The following is a 26,284-nucleotide window of genomic DNA, read 5'->3' as shown; positions in this document are numbered from 1 at the left end:
GAGTAGTAACAGTACAGACGAAATATTTGAATCCATAGCTATGAGGAGATCGTTAGTCACTTTAACAAGTGCTGTCTCAGTGGAATGATTAGCTCTAAAACCAGACTGAAAAGTGTCATATCGATTATTGGCGACCATGTAATCAATAAGCTGCTGCGCTACTACTTTTTCAAGAAGTTTTGCTATGAATGGGAGGTTTGAAACTGGCCTATAATTACTGAGACAGTCCGGGTCAAGATTTGGTCGCTTAAGTAACGGTTTAATGATAGCGGTTTTAAAGGCTGTTGGCACTATCCCAGAGGAGACAGACAGATTGATTATATTTAAGACGGATGGTCCTAAAATTTGAAATAATTCTTTAAGTAGTTTGGCTGGAAGAGGGTCGAGTAAACATGTTGTTTTTTTAGCCGCACTAACCAATTGTGTAAGCCTTTCAAGAGACACGCTTTTAAAAGTTGAGAGGGTTGTTGCATGATCATCAGCGTTGGTAAAGGGCGGGCTCGACCGAGCGATTGGAATGGTATTCTTGATCTCATCCCTAATGGATTCAATCTTTTGACCAAAAAATTTCATGAACTCGTCAGCTGAGTGGAAGGAACTATCGGGGGTCGGCTGGCGCAGAGTCAGCTTTGCCACTGTATCAAATAGGTGTTTCGGATTGTTTTTATTGAGATTAATAACTTGCGAAAAATATCGAGTTTTTGCTAAGATAAGCGCATCTTTATATTTCAGGAGGCTATCCTGCCATGCCTGATGGAAAACCTCAAGTTTGGTTAGACGCCATCTGCGCTCATGCTTTCTACATAATTGCTTAAGCGTACGCGTTTCATCTGTGAACCACGGAGTAGGCACTCTACGGCGAGTTTTCAGACGTAACGGCGCCACAGAGTCAATGGCATTTAACAATGTCGCATTGAATTCATTTGTAAGATTATCAATAGAGCCGGCGTACGTGAGAAAATTAGTGGTTGCCGGCGACAGTATTTCAGATAGCGCAGTTGCAGTCATGGAGTTGAAATGACGGCTCCTATAATGCTGATTGCTCTCTTGTCTTTGACAAGGAACTAGAATTTCAAACTTTATTAAGTAATGATCAGACAAAACAGTAGTGTATGGCAGTACTGCTATATTTGAGGTTGCAAGTCCTCGGGATAATACCAGATCTATGGTATTTCCATTCTTATGCGTTGCTGCCTGTACAGCTTGCGTAAAACCAAAGGTATCAGTTAAAGTCTGAAACGCCGAAGTAAGTGGCTCTGACGGTAAATTCATGTGGATGTTGAAATCGCCCATGATAATTATATTATCCGCATTGGTTACTAGATCAGCCACAAATTCTGAAAATTCATCCAGGAAGCCAGAGTAAGCCCCGGGTGGACGGTAAATAACAACAAGATAAAATGACGGTAAAGCGGTGGATCGGACAATGAGAACCTCAAATGTTTTAAATACGTTGATCGAACGAGGCCTAAAACTAAGCTCGGAATTCAAGATGAGGGCGACACCCCCACCCTTTTTTCGAGGACGCGCCACATGCGAGCTCACAAAATTTGGAGGCGAGGCCTCATTAAGCGGCATCAGTTCATTAGGTTTTAACCAGGTCTCGCATAGACCAAAAGCGTTTAGATTATGTTCTGTGATGAGATCATTAGAATGGCTTTCGTATGAAGCGATCTAATATTCATAAAACCAAGTTTAAGTGTAATTGGTCGATCCGGGTGCTCTTTGGCGAAGATCATTAAAATCATCTGTAAAAGGAACTCTAGTCTTCCCTTTGTGACTGAGGCTGGCATAGTAGAACACTTCACTGCTCCCGGTGAAGACCAGTGCGAAGAGATCGACGCCAGGTGACGGAGCTGCTAGCAAGAAACGGGACTGCAACACGTGGCTGGACATAACGCATTGAGCAAGTAAAGCAGCAAGTGGGCGAGTGACAAGGCTAAAGAAGCAAGCACTCAAGTTCGTGTCTTGAAAGAAGCAAAAGCACTCGTGAACGGTCTGTAAAGCCTCAAGTGTTATTAATAGAGCACGCAAATAAGCAGTAAAGGATAAATTACACAATAATTATTTAAGAGTCAAAGAAAGTAATGACTACATTAAGTAATTAAGATAATAAGAAATCAAAGTTAAGTGGTATATTTCATTTATTTAATTTGATACAGAGCATTGTGAGGTATTTTCAGTTTGTAAAAGTGCTAGTATTGAAGTTTAAACTTTGTTAATTGTAAATGAAACACCTTTTGGGCATTTTAGTTCATTTTGCTGACTGCGACATCTTATGTTAATTGCATACAAGCATATCCTCACAGAGCATTAAACCATTTACACATTTCACACCATTATAAGCCAAATACAAGTTAATGTTAATATACAGGTTGTATTAACATGGCAGACAAAAATCAGATTACAACACACTCCACACAGAAAGACAGTTGTGTAGAGTCTGCTGTCCAAGAAGACCGTGATGACCAAATCACACAAGAGCAGGACATCAGAGAGGATGTTCAACAACCCCACGGATCCAAAGACGATAATGCTCCACAGGACATTTGCAGAAGTCAGCGTAGACGCACCCTCACTGAAAAGGGAAAAGCACTGCAAGATGCAAAGGTAAAAGATTGCAAAAGAGATTTAGAGCGAACATACAAAAAATGGAAACATCATATAAATTGTTAGAAGAATTTCCTAAAGAGAAAAGACACTGATATGATACTGGAAGCTCTAAATGTCATAGAAAGTCACCAATCAGACATAAGTTATCTGTATGAAGAAGTAAGGGACATTGAAGTTCCAGATGCTGAGCTAAGAAGGAAATGTGATGTATACTGGGCTATTACTAAGGCACCCAAAGAAAAGGCACAATGTCTTATTGAAGGAAATGGTGATCCAAGCGACATTCCTTGGCCTGACCCAGAATCAGTATTTCAAGACACACTGTCCAATGCTTCATCTGAACTCACATTCATGTCAAAACCCAAGTCCAGACTGTCCAATTGTTCCTGTCCTGATTCACTGCAACAAAGACATCAAGCAGCAGCGGAAGTTGCGGCTACAGAAGAAGTAATAAAATTAATGAGAACACAACATCAATATGAGGTGGAGATAAGAGAACTTGAAATAGAGGATGCAAAGAAAAGGGCACAGTTTTTAACGGAAAGTACCAACATAAAGACCAGGTTAGAAGAAAGGAGAAAGGAAGTTGAGCTATTGAAAGAGTTACAAAAGCATAACGCAGCACAAGCAAGGCTAAAGGTTTATGCTGAAAGTATTGCCAGTGAGAATGAAGACAAACCTCCTGTCATTGAAACTCCAGTAAAGCAAGAGGGCTTAACAAAACCAAGTTTTCCCAATATAGATGCACAACCATTTTCTCCTTTTCAAGCACCAAATCCTACCAGCCCGTCCTTGTATTCCTTTCCAACTCCAAGAACTCAAGCTCCTGTGCCTCAGCCAACCATTATGGTGAGCCAAATACCTCCTGTTACATCTTCAGTAGCATCTATTGATCTTGTACAAAACCTTACAGAAGCTATTACAGCCAATAGAATCCCAATACCAGAACCAGCAGTATTTCTGGGAGATCCTTTGCAGTATAATGATTGGAAGTTATCTTTTCAAACATTAGTTGATCGTAAGAACCTGCCAACACAAGAAAAGCTCTTCTTCTTGAGACAGTATGTTGGAGGTGCAGCCAAAAAAGCGATAGAAGGTCACTTTCTAGTTGGGACAGATACAGCCTATAGTAGTGCTTGGAAAACACTCAAGGAGAGATTTGGAGACCCATTTGTCATAGGCAAGGCATATCGTGACAAGATTCAGTCCTGGCCTAAAATCACTAAGGACAGTAAAGATCTACGTGAATTTGCAGATTTCCTGAGCAGTGTAGAATCAGCCATTCCTTATGTACAAGGACTACAAATTTTGAATGACTGTGTTGAAAATCAAAGAGTAGCAGCTAAGCTACCCGATTGGCTAAGTTCACGCTGGAATAGAAAAGTGACTGAATACCAGGTTGAATATAAAACATTCCCCAGTTTCAGCCATTTTGTCAATTTCCTCAATAAGGAGGCAAGAATTGCCTGTAATCCTATCACATCACTGCAAGCAATAAAGCCAGCTGAATCAGACTACAAGCAAGCCGTTAAACCCAAGCCAAAGGGAAACACTTTACATGCTAAAGCTCTTAGTACAAGTTCCAGTGAGAGGACAAACATGACCTGTACTTTCTGCAAGAAATCTGGCCACACACTCCACAAGTGTCGAAAGATAATGGAAAAGCCAGTAGGAGAAAGAGTAAAGTTTGTGCAATCTGAGAAGTTGTGTTTTGGTTGCCTCAAGACCGGACATAACTCTAGAAATTGTACTTCCAGAAGTGTATGTGAAAAGTGTCAAAATTCTCACCCAACATGCTTACATCAAGATAGACAGAAAAAAGACAAAGAACAAAGATCACAAGCAAACCAGGAAGGGATCAAAGAGAATCAAGAACCAGAGAAGAAAGTCAGATCTACAAGAGATGAAGTCAAGGCAAGTGACAGCCAATAGAGTCGTGCAACAAAGATCAAAAGGTTGTACCTCTTCAGTCATTCCAGTTTATGTTTCAACTGTGGATGAACCAGACCAAGAGAAACTAGTCTATGCCTTGCTTGATACACAAAGTGACACTACTTTCATTCTGAAGGACACAGCTGAGATGTTAAATGCAAAGATTGAGCCTGTCAAACTCAAGATTTCCACAATAACATCCCAAAGTAAGACTGTACACAGTACTAAGCTAAGTAATTTACAAGTCAGAGGCATTAATTCTGAAGCAAGAATCAAATGGCCCCCAACCTATACTAGAGACTACATACCTGCCAATAGATCTCATATTCCCACAAGCAAGACAGCAGAAAACTGGTCTCACCTCAGACATCTAGCAAATGAGATGGCTCCAGAACTCGATTGTGAAGTCGGCTTACTAATTGGCTTTAACTGCCCACAGACTTTATTGCCCATTGAAGTTGTGACCGGAGAAAGAAATCAGCCATTTGGACAGAAATCTATACTAGGATGGAGCATCATTGGCTCCAGTAATTCTGAGTGTGAATTTGAAGACGAGATTGGTGTTAGTCATCACATTACTGTAAAACAAGTCCTGCCAGCTGTTGAGTTTCACAACCTTAAAGATGAAGTACATTTTGTAAGCAGGAACAAAGTTAAGGAAGTAATCTCTCCAGCTGATATAATTAAAGTACTTGAAAGGGACTTTGTTGAAAGGACCACTGAAGAAGATCCCATGTCACAAGAAGACATGCTTGAAATGGACATTTTGAAATACCATTACCTTTCAAAGATGAAAGACCTAATCTACCAAACAATAGGCCATGTGCAGATCATAGACTGAAATGTCTGGAGAAGCGTCTGAGAAAAGATGAAAGCTATTTTAAAGACTATGTGGCATTCATGGAAGACATAATAAAGAGAGGAGATGCTGAGAGAGTGCCAGAAACGGAGATAAACAAAGAACCAGCCTGGTATATCCCTCACCATGGCATCTATCATCACCTAAAGCCAGGTAAAATCCGTGTAGTCTTTGATTGCTCAGCAAAGTTCCAGAACACATCTCTTAATGAACATCTTCTGAACTCACAAACACTCTCGTTGGAGTTCTGTGTCGCTTTAGAAAAGGACAAGTGGCAATTATGTGTGATGTGGAGCGCATGTTTCACCAGTTTCATGTTGTTGCTGAAGACCAGGATTACCTCAGATTCCTATGGTGGGAGGAGGGTAATATGGACAAGCCACCAACAGTGTTCCGAATGAGAGTTCACCTATTCGGAGCAGCGTCCTCACCTGGATGTGCAAATTTCGGACTCAAGCATCTAGCATCACAAGGTGAAGGAAAGTTCAGTCAAGCTGCCATTAAATTCATACAACGTAATTTTTATGTGGATGATGGGTTGGCAAGCGTTGATACTGAAGAGGAAGCTATCCAGCTTGTTACAGAAGCAAGAGGCCTATGTAACTCTGGAAGGTTACACTTACACAAGTTCATCAGTAACAATAAGAAAGTGCTCTCTTCTGTCCCAAAAGAGGAATGTTCAGGAGGAGCTAATGATTTGGACCTAGCTTTTGGAGAACAAAAACTCGAAAGAGTTTTAGGAGTCCAGTGGTGTTTAACATCAGACACATTTCACTTCAGAGTCGTCATGCCAACCAATCCCTGCACTAGAAGAGGAGTTCTATCTACAGTAGCCTCAATTTTCGATCCTCTCGGATTTGTCACGTCTTTCATTCTAGTTGGAAGGAGAATTCTTCAAAGGATGTGCCAAGACAAGTTAGACTGGGATGAACCGCTTCCAGATGACCTTAAGCCGCACTGGGAAGCCTGGCTACAAGACCTCGTCAACCTATTTTCAATAAAGATACCACGTTGCTATGTACCTGCAACATTCAAAGACATTCAACAGTATCAATTGCACAGTTTTTCTGATGCTAGTACTTCGGGGTATGGAGTATGCTCATACCTTAGAGCTGTAACCACATCCGGAGAAGTTCACTGTACTCTTGTGATGGGCAAGGCAAGAGTTGCTCCAACAAAAGTGACAACAATTCCAAGGCTTGAGCTCTCTGCTGCGGTAGTGGCTACAAGAACAGCTTGCTTCCTGAAGAGAGAGTTAGAGATTGAAGACCTCCAAGAATACTTTTGGACTGACTCCAAGGTCGTTCTTGGTTACATTAACAGTGACGCAAGACGATTCCATGTATTTGTAGCAAATCGCATTCAAAGAATCAGATCAAGTACTGAACCAAGTCAATGGCGATATGTTCCCTCTGAACAAAATCCCGCTGGTCATGCGTCTCGAGGAGTTATGACCAAGGAACCCAAAGAATCAAATTGGTTCACTGGGCCGAATTTTCTATGGCAAAAGGAACTTCCAAAAGACCAAGACAAATTCAAAGATATTGACAGTAAAGACCCAGAACTAAAAATGTCACACGTTTTCAAAGTAGAAGCAAAAGAAGAGAATTCATTTATCAAAAGAATGCAAAACCTTTCAGATTGGAAAAGATTGGTAAGGGCCATAGCAAGACACAAACGCTTGGCAAAGTGTGTAAAGAGCAAGACAAAAATGTCACATGAAACGAGTACTTTGGAAGAGAGAAAGGATGCAGAAGAATTCATAATTCGAACTGTACAAAATGAAGCATTCAGCAAAGAAATCAAGTCACTGAAACGGAAGGGTGAAGTTCAGACAGCACAAACTAACCTTCACAAGTTAAGTCCCTTCATTGACAAGTAAGATGTCTTGAGAGTAGGACGACTAACTGGTGCATCACTACATCCAAATGTCAAACATCCTGCTATCCTTCCAAAGGAACACCATGTGTCAAACTTACTCATTAAGCATTTCCATGAAAAGATTCATCATCAAGGCCGTGGAATAACTCTTAATGAAATACGGGCCAATGGAATATGGATTATTGGCTGCAGTAGTAGTGTGTCATCATTCATTCACAAATGTGTGAAATGCAGAAAATTCCGAAGATGTAATCAAGAACAAAGTATGGCAAACCTACCTCCAGAAAGGTTGGAAGCTACACCTCCATTTGTGTACACTGGTGTAGTGTCGTGATAATTAGACGCTACCCCTTTAAGAGGGCGTTAAACAGTGGGACCGAGAGTCGTAGTTGAACAGGACGAGCGAGGAGTCAATGTTGTACTACCTGTAACTGTGAATGAAAGTTATTAAAGCTTCAACTTCAAAGATCTAAACTGAGAGGACATCCAGTTTCTACAACTGGTATGGATTGTTTCGGACCATTTTGTTAGGGTTTGGAGAATATCTTCATCGTATGATTATGTTGGAATGTAACCTGTAATAATTTAACTAGTTTGTCCTGTCTAGACAAAATTAGTTTACCAAAGTGCTAAGATCTTTTCAACTTATTGACTAGCTGCAGAGGAAGCAATCAAAGTTGCTTTGTTTACAGAACGTCGTAAAAGGTCCCCTGCTATGCTTTGATCAGAAGGGGACCGTCTTCACCTTATCCTGTGTGTTCCCACACCCCCACTTTCAACCCCCACTTTCAACCCCACTCTGTTTCTCTCAATAAATAAGCACCTGACGAGGCCTGAGTCAGACTTCATTCGACCATCGCTGTAAGCACAGCGACGAGTGAACTCTCCGCCTGCAGGTGTCTAAAATGACTTGCTTGACTCCAGTGTGGTCCTTGCAAAATAAGTTAGAGTGAGCACCACCCTAACACATTTTACATAAAGGAAGGAAAGAAAGAAATGAAAAGATACGGACTGTTACTCACCTGCATGTGTTCACGAGCTGTTCACATTGAAGTCTTAGATGATCTCAGTACAGATTGTTTCATCAATTCTCTACGCTGCTTCATAGTAATACGTGGCGATGTAAGTCAACTGCACTGTGATCAAGGCACTAGTTTTGTGGGTAAAAAATGAGTTTCAGAACCTCATGGAAACAAGTAAACAAAAGCTCAAAGACTTAGGTTGCAAATTTGTTCTCAACCCACCTGCTTCAAGTCACATGGGAGGAGTCTGGGAGAGACAAATAAGGACAATAAGAAATGTTTTGAAGTCCATTTTGGATCAAACTGCTCAAAGGCTTGACACCTCATCCTTGAGAACCTTTATGTATGAAGCCATGGCAATTGTTAATAGCAGACCACTGAGTGCAGAATGTATCAACGACCCTGTGGAACCTGAACCAGTGAAGCCTAACCACATATTGATAATGAAATCTACAATAATTTCACCCCCTCCTGGAGAATTTGTCAAAGAAGATCTCTATCTGCAGAAAAGATGGAAAAGAGTTCAATATTTGCCCAACATTTTCTGGACCAGGTGGAGGAAGGAATACCTGTTGAACCTACAACAGAGAAGAAAGTGGAACAAGACTCGAAGAGACATGAAAATAAATGACATTGTATTACTACAAGATGATTGTCTACCAAGAAACCAATGGAAACTAGCCAAAGTGGTAGAAGTGTTTCCAGGAGCTGACAACAAAGTTAGGAAGGTCAAACTTCTTGTTAGTGACACCACACACGATAATAACAAAACACATACAACTAAATCATTTTTGGAAAGACCAATACACAAGACTATACTTTTACTTGAAGCTAAGGACTAATAAGACACAGCACATATTTGACATTTCCACATGGTTTAATCAGTTTATTTTGTGTTAATTGTTAAAGAATCACACAGAGTGTGATGGTGGGAGTGTAAATGATGTAAGTTTGTGCATGAAGCGTTCGCTGATTCCAGTGGATGGCGCTCTTGCGATCGATGTAGGTTTACACTAATTATTTTGAGTTATTTTGTTTGTACATTGTTTAAGTTGTGTACATTGTTTATGGCACTATTATCTCCATATTAGTAAATATATTCTATTTTTTGTAGAGAATTAGTCTAAAATTTGGGGTTCTACGTCACGTGAGTTTTGGCTCGAACTTCCGGTTCCCGTCCTGTAGCGATCAGTATAAGTGTATGGCGGACTCCGACGCTGGTGTTTAAATCCATATAAAGACTCATCTTTCAAGAAGATTAACCCCAGCCCTAGCCACAAGCAGGCAAAGTGGTGTGTTCGTTCCTCTTTATTCGTGTGTAATGTGTTTATTTGTGTAATATGTATGTATGTACGAACTAATGGTTTTGTTGTTTCTATTTCTGTTAGTTCTACGGTGATATTTTTGGCGAAGATCAATAAAATCATCTGTAAAAGGAACTCTAGTCTTCCCTTCGTGACTGAAGCTGGCATACCCACTATCGGAGCCAACCCACCACCAGGTGGTGATCAGTTGACAGCTCCGCACCTCTCTTCACCCGAGTGTCCAAAACATGCGGCCGCAAATCCGATGACACGACTACAAAATCAATCTTCGAACTGCGGCCTAGGGTGTCTTGGTGCCAAGTGCACACAGGGACACCCTTATGTTTGAACATGGTGTTCAGTATGGACAATCCGTGTCGAGCACAGAAGTGTCTAGTAGGGTCACCCATGGCAAAAGGGTCCTAGGTGAGGGGCCAGATAAAGCCCGGCTCACAAAAACCCCTAATGATAAGAAACAAAATTGGATTTGGTTTTCCCTCGCCTGGACGCGGATCACCGGGGCCCCCCTCAATCCGTATTTGAGACTCACAATGGCTTGATCCTTCAAAAATCTCTTCAGAAACATTTTACAGTGAACTCAATCTTAAAAACATAATATATTTATACAATTTTTATATTTTAACCCATTATATAATATATTAAACTCAACTTTAAAATGGGAGCTTAAGATCAGGGGATGCTTTGAGAATAATTGTCAATTTGTTTTGTATGTGTGAAGCCCTTTGAGACTGCTTGTGATTTAGGGCTATATAAATAAACTTGACTTGACTTAATTGTTAGATCAGGGACTAGTTGTTTTTTAAACCATAGCATATGATAGCATCGAGGTTAGTGCTGCCCGACTGAGCTTTGATCATAAACTAATGAAGCCTGGAACCGAATGCTTGTTTGCCGATTGGAGGACATCATGAGTAAATTGTGTTATGCAGCAGAGTGGCGCAGCGGAAGCGTGCTGGGCCCATAACCCAGAGGTCGATGGATCGAAACCATCCTCTGCAATTTGGACCTTAGTGAATTTGCAAACATTCTCTTAAGTCATACTTTTGAGAAGAAGTGCTGTGGGGATCATATTTTCCACACGTTGGCTGTGCTGCGTGGAGGTTGATCCATCCTCAATGCATACAGATTGCGAGGCATGTATGTGACTTCTTTCACCATTCTCAGTCCAAATACACAATGTCCTTACCTATTACAGTGATCCCTCGCTACTTCGCATTTCGTTTATCGCGGGTTCCCTATATCGCGGAGTTTTTTTTCCAAATTAAAAAATCATTTAAAAGACCTTCTGCAGTTTCTACATCTGTGTCAGGTTTATTTCGCTGACTGAATAACTATTAAGAAGAGCAACAGCAAACAAACCACAAGTGAGACAGTATATTAAGTCTTTTCTCGCGAGGAGTGCAGTACAGATAGCTTAATACAATCTCTACACACACTGAATATCTGTAGGCACTCCCGCTCTTTTTATTTGGATTTGCCCTACCCACAGTGTGAGACATAAGCCACTAAAAGGGGAGGAGGAAAGCATGTGGGCTTTGTCTCGTAAGCAAAAATCACTAGGTGTTTACATACTGATAAGAACATCTGGGAAGAGTTTGAGTGGACTGGATACAGAAGAAAAAACCTTTGACCTCTAGTTAAAACATAGCAAGGGAAGTTTTACGACATTGTGTAGGATGCAACAAGCTAAGTTATTTATTACTGGTTATATACATTCCAACCTAATCCTACGATCAAGATAGTTGGGAAACCCTGACTTTAATGGTCACTTGGAGGTTCATCTGGGGTGCAGGACAGCAATGAGGCATGTTGTCTAACAAAGTGGTCTTTGTTAGAAAGGAACTGTCCTTCTGTGGTACATCATAAAAACAGCAAGGCCAAACAGCAAGCATATATTGCAGTAATATTGCGGTAAGGCATTGATTAGAAAACGCATGATAACATATATATACATTTTTCTAACAATCTGTTAAAATAAGATAAGAGGAACTTTATTAATCTCACGTGTGAGAAACTGCATGTAACAACAGCTCGATTTACAGGAAGGTACAAGTTAGGGGATAAAGGTGCAAAAAGAGACTTCTGGACCGTAGTCCTCCGGCATAAAAAATAGAATACAATATAAAAAGAAAAATATGGAAAAATAACAGCAATTGTAGTAAAACTAAAAATATAAGCTATGAATATTTACAAAAAGAAGATAAAATAGTGGTAAAGTGTCGTAAAGTGTATGAAGAGTATGAAGTTTAGTAATGCTAATAACAAAAAGAAATAGTGCACGGGTTATCGAAGTGAAATAGATCCATGCTTTGTGTGGCAGAGGATATTGCACATTGGGCTTAAATTGCACATTGGGGTTAAGAATTGCACGTTACGGGGAAAAGTATTGCACAGAAGGATGTGTTTACAGGTTGTCATTGTACAGCCTAATTGCGGTGGGGATGAAGGAGCTGCGGTAGCGTTCCTTCTTACACGGGGGGAGTCTGAGTCTCTGACTGAAGGGGCTGCTCAAGTTCTCCAAGGTCAGATGCAGTGGGTGAGAGGGGTTGTTCCTGATGGATGTTAGCCTGGCTAGCACCCTCCTCTCGCCCACCTCCTCAACAGTGTCAAGAGGGCAGCCTACCACAGAGCTGGCCCTCTTAACCAGTTTCTTGAGCCTCTTCATATCCCTCTCTGTGCTGCTCGGAGCCCAACAGACCACAGCGTAGAGGATAGCAGAGGCTACCACTTCTGAGTCCTGATACTTTACACAGCTGCACTGACAGGAGTTGGGCAAGAAGAAAACACCTGAATTGATGCATAAGTGGCAGTGGTGGGATTTGAACCCACGCCTCAGGAGAGACTGGAGCCTAAATCCAGCGGCTTAGACCGCTCGGCCACACTACCGACCTTCTGCAGTTTCTACATTTATTGATCATTCTATTAAGACGTGAAATTGGAGGATAGTTGGTTTCTTCACCAGCATCCAGGTTAGTGCTGGCCGACGGAGCTTTGTTCATTATGTAATGAAGCCTGTACACAACAGATGCGAAACAATATGAGTGACAATCAGAAGATTAAAACTTTGAAATCGGAAGACACATAGCTAGTTTCCCCACACAGCACCCAAATTAGTGCTTTCCTAAACCGCCTTGTTGATAATGTAACAAAGAAGAAACATTCCATCCTCAACAACGAACAGGCTGGACATACTAAGCCAACTCCTACATTCGGAAATGCCTCGGTTTACCGAAAGGCTTCTCTGACACGGGCTTGTTCGGGGCAACCGCGCTGCAACTGCCGATCCAGTCCATAACCTTGGACTACAAGCAGGAGAAGGCAGGAAGGGAGCTGTCCCTTGTGCAGCGCACCTAACGCAAGCCTACAGCACCTACTGTCAGGCTGCAAAAGAGCACTGACACAGGCACGCTATAGACGACGCCAGTCCTGACGAAGCTTGCCGAAGTTCTCAAGACCAGCAGAAAAGAGTTCCAACAACCAGTCTGCAGCCAAACAGCTCCCTGTTAGGTTTGTGAGGAAAGGGGAGAGAAGCAGAGACACCAGCCCTCCTGTTCCAGTTCCAGGCAAGGGACTGGAACATGAGGGCTGGTGTCCCCGCTGCACAGCTGAACTTTCCCCATGAAATCACCACCACTCCACATCAATTAGGTTTCACATGGAATATGTCTCCTCATGAGAGACTGAAGGCTTAATTCAGTGCTTTAAACCGCTCGGCCACACTACCTACCTAGAATCCTCAACTTCAATTTAAAATGCAGAAGCCATAGTCATATAAACACCAAGGATCAAGAACAACACTTTTTTTCAATCTTTGTTGAACTTAAGTGTCGGTCGTTGCCCGTACAGATAGACTTCTCACCTCATGGTGTTCAGTATGGACAATCCGTGTCGAGCACAGAAGTGTCTAGTAGGGTCACCCATGGCAAATGGGTCCTAGGTGAGGGGCCAGATAAAGCACGGCTCACAAAAACTCCTAATGATAAGAAACAAAATTGGATTTGGTTTTCCCTCGCCTGGACGCGGATCACCGGGGCCCCCCTCAATCCGTATTTGAGACTCACAATGGCTTGATCCTTCAAAAATCTCTTCAGAAACATTTTACAGTGAACTCAATCTTAAAAACATAATATATTTATACAATTTTTATATTTTAACCCATTATATATTATATTAGACTCAACTTTAAAATGGGAGCTTAAGGTCAGGGGATGCTTTGAGAATAATTGTCAATTTGTTTTGTATGTGTGAAGCCCTTTGAGACTGCTTGTGATTTAGGGCTATATAAATAAACTTGACTTGACTTAATTGTTAGATCAGGGATTAGTTGTTTTTTAAACCATAGCATATGATAGCATCCAGGTTAGTGCTGCCCGACTGAGCTTTGATCATAAACTAATGAAGCCTGGAACCGAATGCTTGTTTGCCAATTGGAGGACATCATGAGTAACCTGTGTTATGCAGCAGAGTGGCGCAGCGGAAGCGTGCTGGGCCCATAACCCAGAGGTCGATGGATCGAAACCATCCTCTGCTATTTGGACCTTAGTGAAGTTTGCAAAGCTTTGGACATTCTCTTAAGTCATACTTTTGAGAAGAAGTGCTGTGGGGATAATATTTTCCACACGTTGGCTGTGCTGCGTGGAGGTTGATCCATCCTCAATGCATACAGATTGCGAGGCATGTATGTGACTTCTTTCACCATTCTCAGTCCAAATACACAATGTCCTTACCTATTACATTGATCCCTCGCTACTTAGCATTTCGTTTATCGCGGGTTCACTATATCGCGGAGTTTTTCTTCCAAATTAAAAAATCATTTAAAAGACCTTCTGCAGTTTCTACATCTGTTAAGATAAGATAAGAGGAACTTTATTAATCTCACGTGTGAGAAACTGCATGTAACAACAGCTCGATTCACAGGAAGGTACAAGTTGGGGGATAAAGGTGCAAAAAGAGACTTCTGGACCGTAGTCCTCCTTTCATAAGAAATAGAATACAATATAAAAAGAAAAATATGGAAAAATAACAGCAATTGTAGTAAAACTAAAAATATAAGCTATGAATATTTGCAAAAAGAAGATAAAATAGTGGTAAAGTGTCGTAAAGTGTATGAAGAGTATGAAGTTTAGTAATGCTAATAACAAAAAGAAATAGTGCGCGGGTTATCGAAGTGAAATAGATCCATGCATTGTGTGGCAGAGGATATTGCACATCGGGCTTAAATTGCACATTGGGGTTACGAATTGCACGTTACGTGGAAAAGTATTGCACAGAAGGATGTGTTTACAGGTTGTCATTGTACAGCCTAATTGCGGTGGGGATGAAGGAGCTGCGGTAGCGTTCCTTCTTACACGGGGGGAGTCTGAGTCTCTGACTGAAGGGGCTGCTCAAGTTCTCAAAGGTCAGATGCAGTGGGTGAGAGGGGTTGTTCCTGATGGATGCTAGCCTGGCTAGCACCCTCCTCTCGCCCACCTCCTCAACAGTGTCAAGAAGGCAGCCCACCACAGAGCTCGCCCTCTTAACCAGTTTGTTGAGCCTCTTCCTATCCCTCTCTGTGCTGCTCGGAGCACAACAGACCACAGCGTAGAGGATAGCAGAGGCTACCACTTCTGAGTCCTGATACTTTACACAGCTGCACTGACAGGAGTTGGGCAAGAAGAAAACACCTGAATTGATGCATAAGTGGCAGTGGTGGGATTTGAACCCACGCCTCATGAGAGACTGGAGCCTTAATCCAGCGCCTTAGACCGCTCGGCCACACTACCGACCTTCTGCAGTTTCTCCATTTGTTGATCATTCTATTAAGACGTGAAATTGGAGGATACCTAGTTGGTTTCTTCACCAGCATCCAGGTTAGTGCTGGCCGACGGAGCTTTGTTCATAATGTAATGAAGCCTGTACACAACAGATGCGAAAAAATATGAGTGACAATCAGAAGATTAAAACTTTGAAATCGGAAGACACATAGCTAGTTTCCCCACACAGCACCCAAATTAGTGCTGTCCTACACCGCCTTGTTGATAATGTAACAAAGAAGAAACATTCCATCCTCAACAACGAACAGGCTGGACATACTAAGCCAACTCCTACATTCGGAAACGGCTCGGTTTACCGAAAGGCTTCTCTGAAACGGGCTTGTTCGAGGCAACCGCGCTGCAACTGCCGATCCAGTCCATAATCTTGAGCTACAAGCAGGAGAAGGTCAGGTTCGTTCTTGAGTTAAAAGAATCCTCAGATCGTACTGTGAGAATTGCACTTGTGGTGCTATCGGCAGGCTTCAACATCAGGAAATAATTGGCAAGGTGCAAGAAAGGAGAGTGGGGCTTGGCTGGGAAGAGCCTCCACGACTCTGGTCCAAGGCCACAAAGAGGGAACGAAAAGCTTGGTTGTGGAAGAGGTTTCAAGATCAAAGCAGGAGCAGTCCACCATCAAGGCCGTGTCACAGGGTGGCCAAAGGAGATGGACCACTTGGGAAGGGGAGTCCTCTCAGCTGGGCTTACCTGTGGAAGATCCCGCAAGCCAGACAGCTTTCTGATCAGGTCAACTTATCCACAGAAAGCTCCGCCAGTGATTTGACAAGGAAGGGAGCTGTCCCTCTTGCAGCGCACCAAACGCAAGCCTACAGCACCTACTGTCAGGCTGCAAAAGAGCACTGACACAGGCACGCTATAGACGGCGCCAGTCCTGACGAAGCTGGCCGAAGTTCTCGAGACCAGCAGAAAAGAGTTCCAACAACCAGTCTGCAGCCAAACAGCTCCCTGTTAGGTTTGTGAGGAAAGGGGAGAGAAGCGGAGACACCAGCCCTCCTGTTCCAGTTTCAGGCAAGGGACTGGAACATGAGGGCTGGTGTCTCCACTGCACAGCTGAACTTTCCCCATGAAATCACCACCACTCCACGTCAATTAGGTTTCACATGGAATATGTCTCCTCATGAGAGACTGAAGGCTTAATTCAGTGCTTTAAACCGCTCGGCCACACTACCTACCTAGAATCCTCAACTTCAATTTAAAATGCAGAAGCCATAGTCATATAAACACCAAGGATCAGGAACAACACTTTTTTTCAATCTTTGTTGAACTTAAGTGTCGGTCGTTGCCTGTACAGATAGACTTCTCACCTCATGGTGTTCAGTATGGACAATCCGTGTCGAGCACAGAAGTGTCTAGTAGGGTCACCCATGGCAAAAGGGTCCTAGGTGAGAGGCCAGATAAAGCACGGCTCACAAAAACCCCTAATGATAAGAAACAAAATTGGATTTGGTTTTCCCTCGCCTGGACGCGGATCACCGGGGCCCCCCTCAATCCGTATTTGAGACTCACAATGGCTTGATCCTTCAAAAATCTCTTCAGAAACATTTTACAGTCAACTCAATCTTAAAAACATAATATATTTATACATGTTTAATATTTTTATATTTTAATCCATTATATAATATATTAGACTCATCTTTAAAATGGGAGCTTAAGATCAGGGGATGCTTTTGAGAATAATTGTCAATTTGTTTTGTATGTGTGAAGCCCTTTGAGACTGCTTGATTGTTAGATCAGGGACTAGTTGTTTTTTAAACCATAGCATATGATCGCATCCACGTTAGTGCTGCCCGACTGAGCTTTGATCATAAACTAATGAAGCCTGGAACCGAATGCTTGTTTGCCAATTGGAGGACAGCATGAATAACCAGTGTTATGCAGCAGAGTGGCGCAGCGGAAGCGTGCTGGGCCCATAACCCAGAGGTCGATGGATCGAAACCATCCTCTGCTATTTGGACCTTAGTGAAGTTTGCAAAGCTTCGGACATTCTCTTAAGTCATACTTTTGAGAAGAAGTGCTGTGGGGATAATATTTTCCACACGTTGGCTGTGCTGCGTGGAGGTTGATCCATCCTCAATGCATACAGATTGCGAGGCATGTATGTGACTTCTTTCACCATTCTCAGTCCAAATACACAATGTCCTTACCTATTACAGTGATCCCTCGCTACTTCGCATTTCGTTTATCGCGGGTTCACTATATCGCGGAGTTTTTTTTCCAAATTAAAAAATCATTTAAAAGACCTTCTGCAGTTTCTACATCTGTGTCAGGTTTATTTCGCTGACTGAATAACTATTAAGAAGAGCAACAGCAAACAAACCACAAGTGAGACAGTATATTAAGTCTTTTCTCGCGAGGAGTGCAGTACAGATAGCTTAATACAATCTCTACACACACTGAATATCTGTAGGCACTCCCGCTCTTTTTATTTGGATTTGCCCTACCCACAGTGTGAGACATAAGCCACTAAAAGGGGAGGAGGAAAGCATGTGGGCTTTGTCTCGTAAGCAAAAATCACTAGGTGTTTACATACTGATAAGAACATCTGGGAAGAGTTTGAGTGGACTGGATACAGAAGAAAAAACCTTTGACCTCTAGTTAAAACATAGCAAGGGAAGTTTTACGACATTGTGTAGGATGCAACAAGCTAAGTTATTTATTACTGGTTATATACATTCCAACCTAATCCTACGATCAAGATAGTTGGGAAACCCTGACTTTAATGGTCACTTGGAGGTTCATCTGGGGTGCAGGACAGCAATGAGGCATGTTGTCTAACAAAGTGGTCTTTGTTAGAAAGGAACTGTCCTTCTGTGGTACATCATAAAAACAGCAAGGCCAAACAGCAAGCATATATTGCAGTAATATTGCGGTAAGGCATTGATTAGAAAACGCATGATAACATATATATACATTTTTCTAACAATCTGTTAAAATAAGATAAGAGGAACTTTATTAATCTCACGTGTGAGAAACTGCATGTAACAACAGCTCGATTTACAGGAAGGTACAAGTTAGGGGATAAAGGTGCAAAAAGAGACTTCTGGACCGTAGTCCTCCGGCATAAAAAATAGAATACAATATAAAAAGAAAAATATGGAAAAATAACAGCAATTGTAGTAAAACTAGAAATATAAGCTATGAATATTTACAAAAAGAAGATAAAATAGTGGTAAAGTGTCGTAAAGTGTATGAAGAGTATGAAGTTTAGTAATGCTAATAACAAAAAGAAATAGTGCACGGGTTATCGAAGTGAAATAGATCCATGCATTGTGTGGCAGAGGATATTGCACATTGGGCTTAGATTGCACATTGGGGTTAAGAATTGCACGTTACGTGGAAAAGTATTGCACAGAAGGATGTGTTTACAGGTTGTCATTGTACAGCCTAATTGCGGTGGGGATGAAGGAGCTGCGGTAGCGTTCCTTCTTACACGGGGGGAGTCTGAGTCTCTGACTGAAGGGGCTGCTCAAGTTCTCAAAGGTCAGATGCAGTGGGTGAGAGGGGTTGTTCCTGATGGATGCTAGCCTGGCTAGCACCCTCCTCTCGCCCACCTCCTCAACAGTGTCAAGAGGGCAGCCCACCACAGAGCTCGCCCTCTTAACCAGTTTGTTGAGCCTCTTCCTATCCCTCTCTGTGCTGCTCGGAGCACAACAGACCACAGCGTAGAGGATAGCAGAGGCTACCACTTCTGAGTCCTGATACTTTACACAGCTGCACTGACAGGAGTTGGGCAAGAAGAAAACACCTGAATTGATGCACAAGTGGCAGTGGTGGGATTTGAACCCACGCCTCATGAGAGACTGGAGCCTTAATCCAGCGCCTTAGACCGCTCGGCCACACTACCGACCTTCTGCGTTTCTCCATTTGTTGATCATTCTATTAAGACGTGAAATTGGAGGATACCTAGTTGGTTTCTTCACCAGCATCCAGGTTAGTGCTGGCCGACGGAGCTTTGTTCATAATGTAATGAAGCCTGTACACAACAGATGCGAAAAAATATGAGTGACAATCAGAAGATTAAAACTTTGAAATCGGAAGACACATAGCTAGTTTCCCCACACAGCACCCAAATTAGTGCTGTCCTACACCGCCTTGTTGATAATGTAACAAAGAAGAAACATTCCATCCTCAACAACGAACAGGCTGGACATACTAAGCCAACTCCTACATTCGGAAACGGCTCGGTTTACCGAAAGGCTTCTCTGAAACGGGCTTGTTCGAGGCAACCGCGCTGCAGCTGCCGATCCAGTCCATAATCTTGAGCTACAAGCAGGAGAAGGTCAGGTTCGTTCTTGAGTTAAAAGAATCCTCAGATCGTACTGTGAGAATTGCACTTGTGGTGCTATCGGCAGGCTTCAACATCAGGAAATAATTGGCAAGGTGCAAGAAAGGAGAGTGGGGCTTGGCTGGGAAGAGCCTCCACGACTCTGGTCCAAGGCCACAAAGAGGGAACGAAAAGCTTGGTTGTGGAAGAGGTTTCAAGATCAAAGCAGGAGCAGTCCACCATCAAGGCCGTGTCACAGGGTGGCCAAAGGAGATGGACCACTTGGGAAGGGGAGTCCTCTCAGCTGGGCTTACCTGTGGAAGATCCCGCAAGCCAGACAGCTTTCTGATCAGGTCAACTTATCCACAGAAAGCTCCGCCAGTGATTTGACAAGGAAGGGAGCTGTCCCTCTTGCAGCGCACCAAACGCAAGCCTACAGCACCTACTGTCAGGCTGCAAAAGAGCACTGACACAGGCACGCTATAGACGGCGCCAGTCCTGACGAAGCTGGCCGAAGTTCTCGAGACCAGCAGAAAAGAGTTCCAACAACCAGTCTGCAGCCAAACAGCTCCCTGTTAGGTTTGTGAGGAAAGGGGAGAGAAGCGGAGACACCAGCCCTCCTGTTCCAGTTTCAGGCAAGGGACTGGAACATGAGGGCTGGTGTCTCCACTGCACAGCTGAACTTTCCCCATGAAATCACCACCACTCCACGTCAATTAGGTTTCACATGGAATATGTCTCCTCATGAGAGACTGAAGGCTTAATTCAGTGCTTTAAACCGCTCGGCCACACTACCTACCTAGAATCCTCAACTTCAATTTAAAATGCAGAAGCCATAGTCATATAAACACCAAGGATCAGGAACAACACTTTTTTTCAATCTTTGTTGAACTTAAGTGTCGGTCGTTGCCTGTACAGATAGACTTCTCACCTCATGGTGTTCAGTATGGACAATCCGTGTCGAGCACAGAAGTGTCTAGTAGGGTCACCCATGGCAAAAGGGTCCTAGGTGAGAGGCCAGATAAAGCACGGCTCACAAAAACCCCTAATGATAAGAAACAAAATTGGATTTGGTTTTCCCTCGCCTGGACGCGGATCACCGGGGCCCCCCTCAATCCGTATTCGAGACTCACAATGGCTTGATCCTTCAAAAATCTCTTCAGAAACATTTTACAGTGAACTCAATCTTAAAAACATAATATATTTATACATGTTTAATATTTTTATATTTTAATCCATTATATAATATATTAGACTCATCTTTAAAATGGGAGCTTAAGATCAGGGGATGCTTTTGAGAATAATTGTCAATTTGTTTTGTATGTGTGAAGCCCTTTGAGACTGCTTAATTGTTAGATCAGGGACTAGTTGTTTTTTAAACCATAGCATATGATCGCATCCACGTTAGTGCTGCCCGACTGAGCTTTGATCATAAACTAATGAAGCCTGGAACCGAATGCTTGTTTGCCAATTGGAGGACATCATGAGTAACCAGTGTTATGCAGCAGAGTGGCGCAGCGGAAGCGTGCTGGGCCCATAACCCAGAGGTCGATGGATCGAAACCATCCTCTGCTATTTGGACCTTAGTGAAGTTTGCAAAGCTTCGGACATTCTCTTAAGTCATACTTTTGAGAAGAAGTGCTGTGGGGATAATATTTTCCACACGTTGGCTGTGCTGCGTGGAGGTTGATCCATCCTCAATGCATACAGATTGCGAGGCATGTATGTGACTTCTTTCACCATTCTCAGTCCAAATACACAATGTCCTTACCTATTACAGTGATCCCTCGCTACTTCGCATTTCGTTTATCGCGGGTTCACTATATCGCGGAGTTTTTTTTCCAAATTAAAAAATCATTTAAAAGACCTTCTGCAGTTTCTACATCTGTGTCAGGTTTATTTCGCTGACTGAATAACTATTAAGAAGAGCAACAGCAAACAAACCACAAGTGAGACAGTATATTAAGTCTTTTCTCGCGAGGAGTGCAGTACAGATAGCTTAATACAATCTCTACACACACTGAATATCTGTAGGCACTCCCGCTCTTTTTATTTGGATTTGCCCTACCCACAGTGTGAGACATAAGCCACTAAAAGGGGAGGAGGAAAGCATGTGGGCTTTGTCTCGTAAGCAAAAATCACTAGGTGTTTACATACTGATAAGAACATCTGGGAAGAGTTTGAGTGGACTGGATACAGAAGAAAAAACCTTTGACCTCTAGTTAAAACATAGCAAGGGAAGTTTTACGACATTGTGTAGGATGCAACAAGCTAAGTTATTTATTACTGGTTATATACATTCCAACCTAATCCTACGATCAAGATAGTTGCGAAACCCTGACTTTAATGGTCACTTGGAGGTTCATCTGGGGTGCAGGACAGCAATGAGGCATGTTGTCTAACAAAGTGGTCTTTGTTAGAAAGGAACTGTCCTTCTGTGGTACATCATAAAAACAGCAAGGCCAAACAGCAAGCATATATTGCAGTAATATTGCGGTAAGGCATTGATTAGAAAACGCATGATAACATATATATACATTTTTCTAACAATCTGTTAAAATAAGATAAGAGGAACTTTATTAATCTCACGTGTGAGAAACTGCATGTAACAACAGCTCGATTTACAGGAAGGTACAAGTTAGGGGATAAAGGTGCAAAAAGAGACTTCTGGACCGTAGTCCTCCGGCATAAAAAATAGAATACAATATAAAAAGAAAAATATGGAAAAATAACAGCAATTGTAGTAAAACTAAAAATATAAGCTATGAATATTTACAAAAAGAAGATAAAATAGTGGTAAAGTGTCGTAAAGTGTATGAAGAGTATGAAGTTTAGTAATGCTAATAACAAAAAGAAATAGTGCACGGGTTATCGAAGTGAAATAGATCCATGCATTGTGTGGCAGAGGATATTGCACATTGGGCTTAAATTGCACATTGGGGTTAAGAATTGCACGTTACGGGGAAAAGTATTTCACAGAAGGATGTGTTTAGAGGTCGTCATTGTACAGCCTAATTGCGGTGGGGATGAAGGAGCTGCGGTAGCGTTCCTTCTTACACGGGGGGAGTCTGAGTCTCTGACTGAAGGGGCTGCTCAAGTTCTCCAAGGTCAGATGCAGTGGGTGAGAGGGGTTGTTCCTGATGGATGTTAGCCTGGCTAGCACCCTCCTCTCACCCACCTCCTCAACAGTGTCAAGAGGGCAGCCTACCACAGAGCTGGCCCTCTTAACCAGTTTCTTGAGCCTCTTCCTATCCCTCTCTGTGCTGCTCGGAGCCCAACAGACCACAGCGTAGAGGATAGCAGAGGCTACCACTTCTGAGTCCTGATACTTTACACAGCTGCACTGACAGGAGTTGGGCAAGAAGAAAACACCTGAATTGATGCATAAGTGGCAGTGGTGGGATTTGAACCCACGCCTCAGGAGAGACTGGAGCCTAAATCCAGCGGCTTAGACCGCTCGGCCACACTACCGACCTTCTGCAGTTTCTACATTTATTGATCATTCTATTAAGACGTGAAATTGGAGGATACCTAGTTGGTTTCTTCACCAGCATCCAGGTTAGTGCTGGCCGACGGAGCTTTGTTCATTATGTAATGAAGCCTGTACACAACAGATGCGAAACAATATGAGTGACAATCAGAAGATTAAAACTTTGAAATCGGAAGACACATAGCTAGTTTCCCCACACAGCACCCAAATTAGTGCTTTCCTAAACCGCCTTGTTGATAATGTAACAAAGAAGAAACATTCCATCCTCAACAACGAACAGGCTGGACATACTAAGCCAACTCCTACATTCGGAAATGCCTCGGTTTACCGAAAGGCTTCTCTGACACGGGCTTGTTCGGGGCAACCGCGCTGCAACTGCCGATCCAGTCCATAACCTTGGACTACAAGCAGGAGAAGGCAGGAAGGGAGCTGTCCCTTGTGCAGCGCACCTAACGCAAGCCTACAGCACCTACTGTCAGGCTGCAAAAGAGCACTGACACAGGCACGCTATAGACGACGCCAGTCCTGACGAAGCTTGCCGAAGTTCTCAAGACCAGCAGAAAAGAGTTCCAACAACCAGTCTGCAGCCAAACAGCTCCCTGTTAGGTTTGTGAGGAAAGGGGAGAGAAGCAGAGACACCAGCCCTCCTGTTCCAGTTCCAGGCAAGGGACTGGAACATGAGGGCTGGTGTCTCCGCTGCACAGCTGAACTTTCCCCATGAAATCACCACCACTCCACATCAATTAGGTTTCACATGGAATATGTCTCCTCATGAGAGACTGAAGGCTTAATTCAGTGCTTTAAACCGCTCGGCCACACTACCTACCTAGAATCCTCAACTTCAATTTAAAATGCAGAAGCCATAGTCAAGGATCAAGAACAACACTTTTTTTCAATCTTTGTTGAACTTAAGTGTCGGTCGTTGCCCGTACAGATAGACTTCTCACCTCATGGTGTTCAGTATGGACAATCCGTGTCGAGCACAGAAGTGTCTAGTAGGGTCACCCATGGCAAATGGGTCCTAGGTGAGGGGCCAGATAAAGCACGGCTCACAAAAACTCCTAATGATAAGAAACAAAATTGGATTTGGTTTTCCCTCGCCTGGACGCGGATCACCGGGAACCCCCTCAATCCGTATTTGAGACTCACAATGGCTTGATCCTTCAAAAATCTCTTCAGAAACATTTTACAGTGAACTCAATCTTAAAAACATAATATATTTATACAATTTTTATATTTTAACCCATTATATATTATATTAGACTCAACTTTAAAATGGGAGCTTAAGATCAGGGGATGCTTTGAGAATAATTGTCAATTTGTTTTGTATGTGTGAAGCCCTTTGAGACTGCTTGTGATTTAGGGCTATATAAATAAACTTGACTTGACTTAATTGTTAGATCAGGGACTAGTTGTTTTTTAAACCATAGCATTTGATAGCATCCAGGTTAGTGCTGCCCGACTGAGCTTTGATCATAAACTAATGAAGCCTGGAACCGAATGCTTGTTTGCCAATTGGAGGACATCATGAGTAACCTGTGTTATGCAGCAGAGTGGCGCAGCGGAAGCGTGCTGGGCCCATAACCCAGAGGTCGATGGATCGAAACCATCCTCTGTTATTTGGACCTTAGTGAAGTTTGCAAAGCTTTGGACATTCTCTTAAGTCATACTTTTGAGAAGAAGTGCTGTGGGGATAATATTTTCCACACGTTGGCTGTGCTGCGTGGAGGGTGATCCATCCTCAATGCATACAGATTGCGAGGCATGTATGTGACTTCTTTCACCATTCTCAGTCCAAATACACAATGTCCTTACCTATTACATTGATCCCTCGCTACTTAGCATTTCGTTTATCGCGGGTTCACTATATCGCGGAGTTTTTTTTCCAAATTAAAAAATCATTTAAAAGACCTTCTGCAGTTTCTACATCTGTTAAGATAAGATAAGAGGAACTTTATTAATCTCACGTGTGAGAAACTGCATGTAACAACAGCTCGATTCACAGGAAGGTACAAGTTGGGGGATAAAGGTGCAAAAAGAGACTTCTGGACCGTAGTCCTCCTTTCATAAAAAATAGAATACAATATAAAAAGAAAAATATGGAAAAATAACAGCAATTGTAGTAAAACTAAAAATATAAGCTATGAATATTTGCAAAAAGAAGATAAAATAGTGGTAAAGTGTCGTAAAGTGTATGAAGAGTATGAAGTTTAGTAATGCTAATAACAAAAATAAATAGTGCACGGGTTATCGAAGTGAAATAGATCCATGCATTGTGTGGCAGAGGATATTGCACATCGGGCTTAAATTGCACATTGGGGTTAAGAATTGCACGTTACGGGGAAAAGTATTGCACAGAAGGATGTGTTTACAGGTTGTCATTGTACAGCCTAATTGTGGTGGGGATGAAGGAGCTGCGGTAGCGTTCCTTCTTACACGGGGGGAGTCTGAGTCTCTGACTGAAGGGGCTGCTCAAGTTCTCCAAGGTCAGATGCAGTGGGTGAGAGGGGTTGTTCCTGATGGATGCTAGCCTGGCTAGCACCCTCCTCTCGCCCACCTCCTCAACAGTGTCAAGAGGGCAGCCCACCACAGAGCTCGCCCTCGTAACCAGTTTGTTGAGCCTCTTCCTATCCCTCTCTGTGCTGCTCGGAGCACAACAGACCACAGCGTAGAGGATAGCAGAGGCTACCACTTCTGAGTCCTGATACTTTACAAAGCTGCACTGACAGGAGTTGGGCAAGAAGAAAACACCTGAATTGATGCATAAGTGGCAGTGGTGGGATTTGAACCCACGCCTCATGAGAGACTGGAGCCTTAATCCAGCGCCTTAGACCGCTCGGCCACACTACCGACCTTCTGCAGTTTCTCCATTTGTTGATCATTCTATTAAGACGTGAAATTGGAGGATACCTAGTTGGTTTCTTCACCAGCATCCAGGTTAGTGCTGGCCGACGGAGCTTTGTTCATAATGTAATGAAGCCTGTACACAACAGATGCGAAACAATATGAGTGACAATCAGAAGATTAAAACTTTGAAATCGGAAGACACATAGCTAGTTTCCCCACACAGCACCCAAATTAGTGCTGT

At 42.7% G+C, this 26,284-nt stretch overlaps 5 non-coding genes across 5 annotated transcripts; all 5 read right to left on the bottom strand.

Moving 5' to 3' along the window:
• Positions 1-12,436: 12,436 nt before the first annotated feature.
• Positions 12,437-12,518, bottom strand: trnal-uag (transfer RNA leucine (anticodon UAG)). The gene has a single exon. It is a non-coding gene; the product is annotated as a tRNA-Leu (tRNA).
• Positions 12,519-15,312: 2,794 nt separating this feature from the next.
• trnal-aag (transfer RNA leucine (anticodon AAG)) lies at positions 15,313-15,394 on the bottom strand. Its single transcript has one exon. It is a non-coding gene; the product is annotated as a tRNA-Leu (tRNA).
• Positions 15,395-19,204: 3,810 nt separating this feature from the next.
• On the bottom strand, positions 19,205-19,286 carry trnal-aag (transfer RNA leucine (anticodon AAG)). Its single transcript has one exon. It is a non-coding gene; the product is annotated as a tRNA-Leu (tRNA).
• Positions 19,287-23,095: 3,809 nt separating this feature from the next.
• On the bottom strand, positions 23,096-23,177 carry trnal-uag (transfer RNA leucine (anticodon UAG)). The gene has a single exon. It is a non-coding gene; the product is annotated as a tRNA-Leu (tRNA).
• Positions 23,178-25,964: 2,787 nt separating this feature from the next.
• trnal-aag (transfer RNA leucine (anticodon AAG)) lies at positions 25,965-26,046 on the bottom strand. The gene has a single exon. It is a non-coding gene; the product is annotated as a tRNA-Leu (tRNA).
• Between the last annotated feature and the right edge of the window lie 238 nt (positions 26,047-26,284).

Source organism: Syngnathus typhle, linkage group LG4 (assembly GCF_033458585.1).
Source record: "Syngnathus typhle isolate RoL2023-S1 ecotype Sweden linkage group LG4, RoL_Styp_1.0, whole genome shotgun sequence".
Taxonomy (NCBI): domain Eukaryota; kingdom Metazoa; phylum Chordata; class Actinopteri; order Syngnathiformes; family Syngnathidae; genus Syngnathus; species Syngnathus typhle.
This window is presented reverse-complemented; position numbering and strand designations above follow the sequence as displayed.